A 14,138-nucleotide genomic window follows, 5' to 3' on the forward strand; every position below is an offset into this window, starting at 1 on the left:
GGTTGTTTACCATTTTTGCTGCTTATTACGATTAACTGTGTTGATTAGTTATGTCTTACCCACTTCTGCACTTCCAGAGTGAGCCCCACCCCCACCCCCGCTCAAATCACAGTGTTGGCATTCCACGGGCCTGGGGTTTCAGCCTTGTCATGTGCCCCGGGACCCTCACCGCCCCCCCAGGCCCCATTAATTCAACCAGAACTGAACCCTTGACTCGAGGGCAGCAACCAGTCATCAGAGCCGACTGGACACGACAGGCTGGGCCTTTCAGGTTCTCTTGTCTGTGAAGTGCGAGCAAGGAAAATGAGAGAGGCGTTTCTAGTTGGTATTGGAAGAAAGAGGGAGCCACACGGTATATAGAGGAGTTGACCCCATGGGTGGCACCAGCTGGAAGATGTGTGGGCTCCTGCTAAGCACTCCAGAGCTGCCTCAGCTCCAGCACCGCAGCGGAGTCCTGGCCTCGTTACGTTCTTGGATTTCGGGCAGCTGCCCCCATCAGTTCATTTGTGTCCCCACCGTAGTCTCCCTTGACCTGAGCCAGCTTGAGTGGGTCTCTGCTTTCTGCAATCTGTCAAGAGCCAGTTGCCTTTTACCACTTGGCTGCTTCCTGAGGAGAATCACGTGGCTGGTTTTCCTCATGTTCTCCCCGGCTCGGGGTCCCGGCCCCAGCCCCACCTGCCTATCGGAAACACCTGTTTGAATGTGGTACTGTACTCTGCTCACTCAGATGGGTAAAAATCTATGCCTTTTAGTCTCAGTGAGTTGGACCAATGCCTTTCTGTCCAGGTAGCGTTGCTGTACGGTTCCCCTGTTTGTCCCATGAAACGAGTTTAAGTCAACGCCCACCACCTTGTTGTTTATTTTGGAAGCGTCTCGCTACTTCCAGAGAATCCATCAGATTGGGGAATTGAGAATTTCTCTGTTACTAGTATACTTACATTCTGTACTTCTCCTAGTATCAGTTTAGGTGTTTACCTTCAAAACTAGAAATGGTCTCTTTTAACTTGGCCTTCAATGTTCTTTGCGTATCTAAGAACAGTAGCCGTGTCTGCCCCGGTCCATATTTCAGTTGTTGGCGCGCTCCCTGAGCTCCTTACCTTGTTTGTTTTATGGCACTTACTATAATCAGCCTTGCACTAGAGCTTCGCCCTCCCCACCTGCCCCCCACCCGTTAGATTGTGAGCTCTTATAAGACAGGGGTGACCCTTCATGTCTGATTCCCCTACCAGATCTAGCACAGTGCCTTGCATCAAGTAGATTTCAATAAATATATGTTAAATGGCATTGGTGTTCCTGGACTTATTTTGTCAAAGTTTAGGTCAACAGCTCTTCCCTTGCTCCTTTCTCTACGCTCTGAAGTTCTTTTTTTTTTTTTTTTTAAGGTTTTATTTATTTATTTGAGAGAGAGCACGAGAGGGAAGAGGGTCAGAGGGAGAAGCAGACTCCCCGCCGAGGAGGGAGCCCGATGCGGGACTCGATCCCGGGACTCCAGGATCATGACCTGAGCCGAAGGCAGTCGCTTCACCGACTGAGCCACCCAGGCGCCTTACGCTCTGAAGTTCTTGCCCCCTCCTGGGATCCAGGTGTTATCTTATCTCCCCCCTTACTGGATGCCTGGAGGGGACAGGAGGTGCCCTGATGACAGAGGGCTGGCTTCCCTGGAAATTTGAGCTGCCCCTTCCCAGAAGGGGCCTGTCATTCAGCCAGGTACCTTCTCCCACCCTGGCTAGGGCTCTCCCCTGAGTCTGAATTCCAGTGGGAGCCCAACACCAGGCTGGATCCTGAGCTCCTCCCCCAGGGACCAGGAAGCGAGTGACAGAAGTGGCTTCTGGGCTAGGTGAGGGTGGGAGTGGAGAGGTCAGTCCTCTTGGCCAGTGGCTGGCCCTCTTTCTAATGATCGTTTCCTCAAAAAGGCAGGTAGTGAGGACAGGCCCCTGGCATCCTAACCCTCCCAAATATGAACAAGGCTCAGCTGTGGAGTCAGCTGCCCAGTCCCAGAAGGACAAGCACAGAGGGGGGGCCCCAGGAGTGCTTGGGTTGGGACCTCACAGGCCATGATGTGCTACAACAGCAAGGAAGGGGATTTTGGAAAGGCCTGGGTCATCTTTCCTCCAGGGTCCCATCCTCATCAGTCTGTCGATTCTACCCCAAACGCAGCTGCTAAGCAGGTGCTGTGATACCGCCAGCCCAGCCATCTCTGCTCGCAAGCCAGTTACATGGAGAGAACCATTCATTTACTTTGCTGGTTGCACGATTAACTGTGTTGATTAGTTATGTCTGACCCACTTCTGCACTTGCCAGTGAGAATTCCACCTATTTTTCCCTTAAAACACATGCAAGCTCTGTTCGGGCAAGCTTCAGGTGTGCAAAAGTCAAGGCCACAGGTCTGCTCGGACGTCTGATACTGGGCCCAGAGGGAAGGGGACAGCCTAGGGCTTCTCTCCAGGGGCCCTGTGGGCCTCTAGTGGGGGTTTGAGAATGTTCCTTTCTGCCCCTTTCTTAGTGCCCCTGCTTTCTGGAGCCTTGTAGCTTCTCCAACACTGCCCCCCCTCTGAGACCCCCAAGAAGTCTTTTGCTTCCCTGGGAGTTCATGGTCCCCAGACCCCCACGTCATGGGCCAGCACCCGGGCCTCCGTCATTGCCCTAGCCCAGGCTCCCGCCTGCAGCCCTCTGCCCTAGCCCACCCCTGTCCAGCTCACATCCCACCTGGAAGGGGCCCCTGGCACTGTCTTGGTCTGTCCTGGCTGCTATCACAAACCTGCCAGAGCGGTGGATTATAAACAACAGACAATTATTCCTCACAGTTCCGGAGGCTGGGAAATCCAAGACCAAGGTGCTGGCCAAGCCAGCGGCCAGTGAGGACCCGCCTCCTGATTCTTAGGTGACGGTCATTTTGCTGTGTCTTCACATGATGGAAGGGGGAGAGAGCTGTCTGGGGCCTCTTATAAGGGTGCTCATCCCATCCCTGCGGGGCTCTGCCCTCCTGACCTAATCACTTCCGAAAGGCCCCACATCCTGATGCCGTCACATTGGGGGTTAGGATTTTAATGTATGAATTTGGGGGGACACAGACATCCAGAGGTGAGGGTACCTGGACTTCTCTTGGATTTATGCACTGGTTAGTTTGATTTATACATCAGTGAACTGTGTGCATCTCTTTCCACAGAGCACATACTATTAAGGCTTTGATTAAAAGATTTGTAAAATACATAATAAAAAACATGGTCCCCAATTTTTCTTTTCAGGCAAGACAGGTCAGAAAATCCTTGTGTTGGCTCACCCCTTTTCTGACCTTCTTTCAACAAGCATTTATTGACCACCTGCTGTGTACCAAGCTCCAAAAGCAACTGAAATAATCCTCACCCTCAAGGACAGACACGTAGTCAGAATGTTATAAGTGGGACCTATACTCACCAAGCTGGGCTCCTAGGATTTGTACATTTTCGGGATGCAGGTTACACTTCAGTTAGGAAAATGAAAAAGCTAAACACACAAGCTCAATGTGAGCAAATTAACCCCCCTCCCCTGTCTGCAGGTCCTGTTGATTTCACACCTCAACCTCCACACCCGGCCCTGGCTCCTCCCCGGAGCCCCTTGGGCTTTCAGACCCGACCTCACTGCCTGGGAGTGGCCTGCACCCACAAACTGGGAGCCCCCCCGAGGCAGGGTGGGGCAGATCCACCCCTGCCCCCCCTCACCCAACCCAGGGCCGGGCCCAGAGGAGGCCCTTGGTGAAGGTGTCCCGTGAGCGGGTGGGAGGACGAGGCTCTCCCACCCCGGGTCAGGACCTGAGGGACCAGACTGCGCAGGGGGGCGGCCTCGGCCTGGGCCGCCCCTCGTCTCCCTTTCTCCCCACCCAGAAGGAAGCGGTGGAGATGATGGATCAGATCGTGTACTGGGTGCGGGAGGACCCGTCGGGGCTGGGCCGGCCCCGTCTCCCCGGGGCCCTGGCCTCCGAGTCCATGGTGGTGCCCATGATGCTGCTCAACCTAGTGGACCAGCTCGGAGAGGCGGACGAGGAGCTGGCGGGCAACTACGCGGAGCTGGGGGACTGGTGTGCCCAGAGGATTCTGCGGCATGTCCAGGTTGGGGGGGGGGACACACCCAGGGGACAGGAGGCTGACATTCACCTGCCAGATGGGGCCTGGGAGCTGGGGGGGGGGGCAAGGTGACTCCCACTCCCTTTGCCCTGGGGCACCTCCTTTGCCTACACCCACACCCCCAGCTGGGCCTCGGTGGCCCCCTTATACAGACGGGGGAGACATGGCGGGGGTGGGGGCGGGGAGCATGGCTGGGGCCCAGGAGCCTAGACCCTGGGAAAGGCAGAGGGCCCCGGGAGGGAAGGTGCCAGAAGCCCTGGCACGTTAGAGAGCAGGAAACCCAGCCAGACCCAGGTTCTCCCGGGCCTCTGTATGTTCCAGGACGGCCACTTGGGTGGTGGTGGCAGGATCTCCTGGGTGGAGATGGCAGGAGTTGGCAGGTGCCAGGACGATGAACTTCAAGAAGCCGCACAGCACCAAGCTGGCTATGGAAAGGTGTGGAAGATGTATTTGGCCAATCCTCACTATCGGGGAATGAACTTCTGAAATTCAATAAGAATTCTGGAATCTCTCTCCCGATGCAACTGTTATTATAATTTTGTTATCCACTCTCACCCCCCAATTTTCAGGGCCTGTACCAGCAGGCAGGCTCTCGGTTGCCTGCTGCTAGCTCACTGGGTTCCCACGCTGTGTCCTTGCCGGCTTTACACCGGCGGGCGCATGGCGCCTGATGCTTTTCGAGCAGCCCGCTGGATTTCAGAAGAAAAGTTTCATGTAGCGTGTTTTCCAGAAGGAAGTTTGTACCTAGGATTAACAGTTTGGTTGAATCTCAAAAAACCTTTGTGTTTAGTTACTATAGCAGTCCCTGTGACAAAGATTTCTTTTAAAATTTTCAGCAATTGTTTCCCTAAAGCATTTTATAAAGTCTTGTTTGAAGTCTGTTTAGTTGAAATCAAATGTGCTCTTAAGAACCTTGTTTTCCTCTAAAACTTGGTTCTTTTCTTCACGTGTTCACATTCGTTATTATTTCAAGATCGGAGATGATTTACCAAAGAAGCAGTTGTAAACAACTTTGGAGATTATCGCCCGTGGAGGTTCTGCTTTGTTTCCTCCTGGCAAAATGAGATCCTTCCCGACATTTCCTGCACATATATATGCATATGTATACATACACACTGGAGAGTTTCTCATACTCTATGTTTATTCTGCAACTTGCTCTCTTCACATAAGGAAGCGTGCCTGGGAGAGAGGTTTTAATTACAGCTACATTTGCTCCCCGCTTCCCCTCCTTGGTGCACATCTAGGTGTCTGGCCGGGTTTCACTCGTGGAAACAATGCTGCAAGGACACCCTTGCCCCACCTCACGGCCACGAGCACTGCTGTGGAACAATGCTGAGTCAGGTCGGGCGGCTAGTTGGCTCCAATCAAGAGACAAGCAATAACGCAGCTAGTGGCTTAGAGAAGACCGAAGGTTATTGAGCCGAGCAGTCCAGGTTGAAGGGGTAGCTCCGGTCCACACAGTCACTCAGGGACCCTAGCTCCTTACATCTGGGTTCTCCTCTCTCCCCTAGCACAGTGCTTCTCAAACCATTTGTGGTGAAAACCCAGTTTACATCCACCCACCCCCCAATCCATTTCAGACCAAGGCTTTTGTAAAATGCAATAAAGAGGTCAGGGGCGCCTGGGTGGCACAGTCGGTTGAGCAACCGACTCTTGATTTTGGCTTAGGTCATGATCTCAGGGTCGTATAATCAAGCCCCCTGGCCGGCTCCGTGCTCAGTGGGGAGTCTGCTTCTCTCCCTCTCCCTCTGCCCCTCCCCCCACTCGCACATGCCTCCTCACGCATGCCCTCTCTCTATATAAAGTGAATAAATAAATCTTTAAAAAAAAGATATCCTGGTGACGTTGAATTGCTATAAAAGCTTCGCAACACTTCCTCCTGGTATCTGCACTAGCCTCATCATGGACCACTAAGGGTGGCTTGCAGCTGAGCAGTGGTCCAGGAACCATACCCAGGAGCTCGGCTCGAGGGCATTGCCTTCACTGCAGGGTAAGCTCCCACACAGGCACATCTGCGCTCTGGATCCTGTGAAGTACAGGGAGGAGAATGGTGCACGTCCAGGGTGAACACTTGTCTTCTGAGCAGGTGAGGCAGAAGTTGGACACATCACCACTCTTGCATTCCATTGGTGAACTCTTACTCACATGGCCACCACACCTACCCCCTAAGGGAGGCTGGGAAACAGTCTAGCTGAGCCCCCCAGCACCGGGGAAGAACAGCCCTGGACGGAGACAAAGAACAGTCTCTCCAACAGATACCCAGAAGTGGGTTCGAAGAGTACAGGCATTTAAAAAAAAAAAAATACTGTCAAACTTCTCTCCAAGAAAGTCTGCACCAAGCATGTACAAGAGTTCCCCTTGCCCCCACCCTAGCCAATATTGATGGGCAAAAATGGTATCTCCTTGTTATCATTAGTATTTTTCATGATTACTAGTGTAGTCAGGTTGAGTATCTTTTCAAATATTTATAGGCCATTCGCATTGACACTTCCACAAACTACTTATTCTCATCCTTAGCCATTTTCCCTATTGACTTGTAGGGTTTTTTATATGCCTGACATTAACCCTTCATCTGTTATACATGTTGCACATGCTTTCTTCCGCTTATTTTTGACTTAATTATTGTGATGCAGAAGTTGCATTTTTCCTCTTTATGCTGTCAAATGTATTGTGTTTTTCTTTTCTGGTGTCTGCATTGTGTGCCTTGCTTAATAGCATCTTCTTTATCTAAAGACTAGAAAGATATACTTCTCTAGTTTCCTTTTTATAAATTTGTTTTTATAGTTTATTTTTCATAGCTTTTTTCATGTTTAGATTTTTTTAATCAATTAGGAATCTCTTTTCATCTATGCTATTTGTTTAGAATCTACTGTTTTGTTTTCCTTATGTGGATTGCCAGTTGTCCCAACACCGTCCTTTCCCCTATTAACTGAAATGCCAAATTCATTATGTAGAACATAAGCTCCACACTTCCATTAGAACAGAGGCTTTGTTTTATTCACCCCTAAAACAGTATCTGATGCATTGTAGACAATCACTCTTTGTCAAATGAATGAAGGGATGGCTGGACGGATGGATGGACAGACGGATGGACGGACGGACGGATGGATGGATGGATACTAAATTGCCAAATTTTCTTTGGTGTGTTTCTAGAATTTCTATCGTTCCATCAACTGGTATGCTGATTCTGGCTATTTCAATTACTATAACATTATGTTTTGATAGCTAGTGGGTTCTTTCTTTTAAATTTTTTGGCCTATCTTGTGCATTTCTCTTCAGAATGGATTTACAAACCGGCTCATCAGTTTCCTTTAAAATCTCCTTGGGGGCGCCTGGGTGGCTCAGTCGGTTAAGTGACTGCCTTCGGCTCAGGTCATGATCCTGGAGTCCCGGGATCGAGTCCCGCATCGGGCTCCCTGCTCAGCGGGGAGTCTGCTTCTCCCTCTGACCCTCCCCCCTCTCATGTGCTCTCTCTCTCTCTCTCTCTCTCTCTCTCATTCTCGCTCTCTCAAATAAATAAATAAAAATCTTTAAAAAAATAAAATAAAATCTCCTTGGGATTTTTATTGGGATTGTATCAAAGTTATAGATTAATTTGAGGAGAACTGACATCTTTCAAAGTTGAATCTTTCTCTCCAAGAACACATCTCATCTTTTATTCAGGCCTGCTTTATGTCCTATAGTGAGTTTTTATATTGTTCTTCGCATTAGTCTTACACATTTTAATACATTTCTGTCCAAAACATTCAATAGCGTTGCTCATCAGATCAGGAGTTTTTTATATAACATGTTGTTGATTGCTAATGCTGGGAAGGTAGAGCTTGTGAAAAGCTCTCGTATGAGCTCTAATGATTTGTCAGGTCCTTCTTTTAGATTCTCTAGACAAATAAGCATAACACCTCTGAATAATTAGGTTTTTTTCTCTTCCAATATATTTATCTTGTATTTCTTTCTTGTTTCACGTTGATCAGGATGAATCCTTTACAAAAGAGTGGCAAGGATAGCATGAATTGGTGTTGAATTTTATCAAATGCTGTTCCTACATCAACTGAGACAATACATTTATGTTTCTTCTTTAACCAGTAATAAAATGAATTACATTAATAACTGTCAATATTGATTTATCATTGCATTCCTGGGGAAAACCCTACTTGGGCATGATAAAGGATATGATTTAGTGTCTTTTTATAAGAAAGATTGGTCTACACAGAGCTTTTACTCTGCTATCTTAGTCCAATTTGGGAATCAGGATTATAATAGCCTCAAAAATGTGTTGGGATGCTTTCCATATTTTCCAATGCAGAGAAGGGTTTGGACAGTATGATTACCTATATCTTTTTAGGTTTAGTAGAATTTAACCACAAAACCACCTGGGCCTGGTGCAGTTTTGAAGGATAGATCCTTGACTATCTTTACATTTCTTTACGGATATTGGTTTATTCTGATCTTATACCTCTTGACCAATTATCATTTATATTTTCCTAGAAAGTTACCCATTTTATCTACATTTTCCAATCCATTCAGACAAAGCTGTATGTGTATGGTATTCTCTTACAATTTTTAGAAAAATTGTATCTGCATCTGAAATTATAACCCGCCCTCTTTCTTATGATATTTTTTTCATTTCTTCACATTCTTTTCTCTTGACAAAAATTATTATGAGTTTGTGCAATTTTTTTATTTTGATTATTCAACTATTCTGGGCTTTTTGCTCTTTATTCATTTCATTAGTCATTATTTTCAGTGTCAGGAGCTTTCTTTTGGTGAGTAACTTCTAATTTTAATGTTTTGGACTCAATGAATATGATTTCTGCTTTTGAACTTGTTGAGATTTTCTTTGTGACCAAATACATAATCACTTCTGGATAATGTTCCATTTACATCTGAGAAGAAGCTGTATTACCTGATTGTAAGGTGCAGTTATACACACACTGCATATCGGTTACGTGGACCTCATGACTTGTGTTACTCAAATCCTCTGTATTCTTACTTATATTTTGTCTCCTTGGTCTGTCAATTCCTGACAGGAGTACAGTGTCTTCTACTCTGATTATGTCCATTTCTTTATGAACTTCTATCAGTTTTTTGCTTCAAATAGTATGAAGCCCTGTTGGGCACAAAAGTTTATGCCTATTATAACTTCTTTGGGCTTATGTCTTTTATTTATAAGAATATTTATATTTGTCTCTTTAGAAGCTTTTTGCTTTGGATTCTATTTTACATGATAGTAGTATTGCTCTATCTGCTTTTTTCTGTTAGTATTTTTCTAGCGTTTTTCTTATCCATTTATTTTGACCCTTCTCATGATTTCTCTTGTACCAAGGCTCTGAGTTTGTTGGGGGTAGCAATGTGCCAGTTTCAAAACTACATTTCCCAGCCTCCCTTGCAGGTAGGAGTGGCCAATGAAATGAGAGTGGAAATCATTGGGTGAGGCTTCTGGGAAGTTCTTTACAGGGAGCTGAGTTGGTGGGAGCTTCCCCCTCTTGGTCCTCTTCTGCCCCCTTTTCTCTCTCCCAGCCTGAAACACATATTTGATGGCTGGAGCTTCAGCAACTATCTTGGTGTAGTAAGGAAAATACCAAGAAAATCGTAAAGACCTTTCTTTTGACACCCTTGAGCAACTAACCAAAACCAGCCTACTTTCAAACATCTTTGTGTTTAAACAACCATTGTTGCATGTCTGTTACTCCATCAAACACTGTTCCTATGTTTTAGTGCCTGCAGAGGTAACCAGTGTTATTAGTTTCTTGTGTAACCACTCTAGAGATACTCTTTTTATTTTTGTTAGTCTAAATATATTTTTTACTTTATATTATGGAAATTTTTAGGCATATACAAAAACAGCAAACAGTATAATTTTTTTTTTAGCAAACAGTATAATTAACTTCTATGTACCCATCACTCAGCTTTAAGAACTATCCTTCAATAGTCTGTGCATATACATACACATGCGCACACACATACACACACACACTCTTGTCTTACACAAATGCCAACATACCATTCATGTTCTCCACTGCCTTCCTTTTTAAAATTACCAGTGTATGGTGGAGATGGTTCCATATCAGCACATAGTTTCTTCATGCTCTTTAATGTCTATCAGTATCTCTTTATCATTTCACATGTGTGAAACTAGATCTGTAGAATAAATTCCTAGATGTGGAGGTGCCGGGGCAAAAGTTATATGCATTCGTAATTTTGATAGATGTCACCAAAGTAGCTGTATAGAAGTTGTGCCAATAATGTGTGTTAGCAAACTGTTCTACTTTTGCCAATCTGATAAATGAAAAAAAGGTATCTCGTTATGGTTTTAATTTTGATTTCTCTTATTTAGAAATCTTTTGTATTTCTTTCCCGTGAACTGTAGTCATAGCTTTTGCCCATTTTCCTATTGAGTTGTTGGCATTTTTCTTGCTATTTTGTAGGAGCTACTTACATAATATCATTTTCTCAAGTGGCCACCTATGTGTCCCAATGCCATTTATTGAGAATCCATTTTTCCCCAGTGAACTGAAATAACGTTTTTGTCATCCACTAATTTCCTGTTCGGATTTAAGTATATTTTAGAGTATCTATTTTTTCTATTGTTCTGTCATTCTATTCATACACCAGTACCACAGTGCTTTTTAATTACTGTCCTTTTATTATGTTTTGATATCTGATAGGACTAGTGCTTCTCACATAGTCTTCCTTTAAGAATATCTCCAACGATTTCCACTCCTTTAGTTTTCTATAATAATGTTAGAATCATCCTGGAAAGTTCCAAAAAATTCTATTGTCATAAAACGTTTGGTATCATATTTAATTTAGAGATTGATGTAGAGAGATTTTGCACCTTTATGAAGTCACATTTTTCTGAAAACACAGTAGAACTTTGCATTCATTCAAGCCTTTTTTTATGTCCCCGAGGAACATTCTAAAGAGCCTTTACGTAGATCTTGCATGTTTCTTAGATTTACTCCTACATATTTTATTTCTTTTTTGTTAAATGGAGGCTTTTCTTTCATTATGTCTTCTAACTTGTCATTTGTCTAAATGATTTTGTACCAGCCCCTTTACTGTATTCCCCTTACTCCCTGTAACATTTTTAAAGAGTAGATTCTCTTAAGTTTTCCAGATATAGGAGGCATATCATCGCAAATAACCATCATTTTAATTCTGCTTTTTAATGTTTTAACTTTTCAAATTGTGAAGTGCAGCGCAGATGCAGAGAACGGTGTAAATCTCATACGTTTTACACGCATTTCCTGCACTTTATATAAAAGAACATACTCTTGTAACCACCCCCAGATCAAGAGCTAGAGCCCCACTCTCCAGCCCCAGCATGTCTCCCCACAATCAACTCCCTAACTTCTAAGGTAATCATCAGAGTTTTGCCACCTTAACATCCATCCATTCATAACTAATATGGTTTAATTTTGCCTGTTTTTAAACTTTATATAAATGCAGTTCTAATATACGTACTCTGTATCTTGTTTCTTTCACCCAACACTACGTCTTTAAAATGTATCCATGCTGTAGTATATAGAGAATTTATTCCTTTTTATTCTGGTAGAGTATTCCATGGTATAACTTTACCATAGTGTATTTACCCATTCTAACCCTGCTGGATATTTGGATTGTTTTCAGCACACAAATGCTGTGGCAAACCATTGTTTCCTGTGGCTGCCATAACAAAGCACCATAAATTTGGTGGCTTACAACAACAAAAATTCATTGTCTCAGTTCTGGAGGTCAGAAATCCAAGATCAAAGTGTCAGCGGGGCTCTACTCCGTCTGAAAGATCTAGGAGAAAATCTGTCCTTGCCTCTTCCAGTTTTTGGTGGCTGCAGGAGTCAGTACTTGGCTTGTGGCCGCATCACTTCAATCTCTGCCTCTCTGATCACATGGCCTTCTCCTCTTCTGTCTGTCTCAAATATCGCTCTGCCTTTCTCTTATGAAGACATTTGTCACCGGACTTAGGGCTCCCCCAGATATCCCAGGATAATCTCATCTCAAGAGCCTTAAGTTAATCACGACCGCAAAGACCCTTTTCTCCAAGCAAGGTCACATTAACAAAGGTCTGGGAGTTAAGATGTGCACATATCTTTTGGGGAGCCACTTTTGAACCCATCACAACCATTTACACTGTTTCCTGGTGCCAATGTACACAAGTTTCTCCAGAATTTGTACACTTGGCAGTGAAATGCTGGCTTATAGAGGAAGTATGCCTTTAATTTTTCTATAAAGTGCCAACCAGTTTTCCAACACACACTCCCATCAGCTGTATGTGAAACTTTCCATTGCTCCACAACCTTGCCAACTCTTAGACTCATCAGACTTTTTGGCTTCCACCAATCTAGTGGGTGTGTACTATCTCATGGTAGTATTAAGTTCTGTAATGACAAATGAAGTTGAGCACCGTTCATATATTTATAGGCCATTTGGGTTTCTTCTACTGTAAAAAAAAAGGTCTGTCCAAGCCTTTGATCCATTTGCTCTATTGCATCATCTGTGTTTTTCTTGTTATTTCTTTCCTTCTATCTTCTATTTATGAGAACGCCCAGTTAACATGTGTTTCCCCTCTCTTATCCAAATCTTCCATCAGAATCTCTCATATGGCCCACCCGAACTGAAACCTAAAAGAAAGGGAGTTCTGAGAAATGTAGTTCAGGCTAGCCAAGTTGACACATTACAGAGCCACCTCAACCCCTTTATGTAACTCTCTTCAAATTACTTAGTTTGCATATGCCATCTACTTCCTGTCAGACCACTTACTGATTCAGATGTGTAGTATTTTTTAATCATTCAATAAAATATTTCCTAATTTCCATTAGGTTATTGTCTTTGAACCATGGGTTATTTAAATGTGTATTTCTTTTTTAAAAAAGATTTCTTTATTTATTTTAGAGAGAGCGCATGCACGCGTGCGAGTAGGGGGAGGGGCAGAGGGAGAGAGAGACGTGGAGCCCAGAATCCAACACAGGGCTCAATCTCAGGACCCTGAGATCATGACCTGAGCTGAAATCAGGAGTTGGGCGCTTAACCCACTGAGCTACCCAGGTGCCCCTAAATGTGTATTTCTTCATTTCTAAACATGTGGGAATTTTTCTAGTTATCTTTTTGTTATGAGTCTCAATTCCACGCTGCCAAAGACACCCAGGAGCCCATCAGTAGGTGAACAAGTTAGGCCTGTTACTCTTTGCACTGAGGGAAGATCACACCATGTGCAGCCGTGAGGTGTCTCAAAAAGAGTGTATTAGAAAGAACCTACTGTAACATCTGGGCTTTGTGTGATCTCGGGGAGAGTCCAAGGAGGTAAGGGTTTGCTCTAGGTGCTGTCAGAAAGCAAGGGCAATTCTGTAATTGAAGATTTCAATAAATCTCCTTTATAGGGAAAGCAGACTACAGCAAGGCTAAAGCTGTGATGGAGAAAACAGCCCCGGGCACCCATATCAGCCAAGCAAGAGGGAGATGTCCGGTGTTTGTGAGTTGCACATAGACCTTGGCTTTATCTGTGCTCAGAAAAATTCATGAAGTAGCCTTGCTTCATCTCTTTTTATCATGGTCTCAGAGTAACCTTGTTTGCGGTTTGGTATTCTGTGAGATTGTTTATGTCCAGTAAGAGAAAAACATGGCCTAGCTGTGAGTGCCAGGCCAACGTGCAAATGGTAGAAGCTGCTGCTTTGTTCTTTTTCCCCCCTTTCTCATGGGTTTCTAGCTTAATTACACTGTGGTCAGAGATCATGCTCTGAATAATTGTGATCCTTTGAAACATGTTAAGACTTGCTTTAGGTTACAGCATATGGTCAGTGTTTCGTAAAGTTTCCATGTGTGCCCAAAAGAATGTGCAGTCTTACAGTTGGATGCAATGGTTCAAATTCATATCCTTACTGACATTTTGTGTGCTTGATCGGCCAATTACTGAGAGAGGTGTGTTAAAGTCTCCCAACTCCACATGTGAATTAGTCTTGCCAAAAAAAAAAAATTGAACCCAAATATGATCAGCCTTCCGATTCCCACTACTAATTTACAGGAAATATCAAGTTCAGAGGAACT

At 44.6% G+C, this 14,138-nt stretch overlaps 1 protein-coding gene across 1 annotated transcript in view; it reads right to left on the bottom strand.

Annotated features, from left to right (window-relative positions):
* The window catches only part of LOC141371659 (paraneoplastic antigen Ma6F-like), a 92,450-nt gene that overhangs the window by 57,162 nt on the left and 21,150 nt on the right, over positions 1-14,138 (bottom strand). The gene's annotated exons all lie outside the window — the stretch shown is intronic.

The sequence above is a fragment of the Callorhinus ursinus genome, unplaced genomic scaffold (assembly GCF_003265705.2).
Source record: "Callorhinus ursinus isolate GAN/ISIS: 27379988/994484 unplaced genomic scaffold, GSC_fseal_2.0 scaffold84, whole genome shotgun sequence".
Lineage (NCBI taxonomy): Eukaryota > Metazoa > Chordata > Mammalia > Carnivora > Otariidae > Callorhinus > Callorhinus ursinus.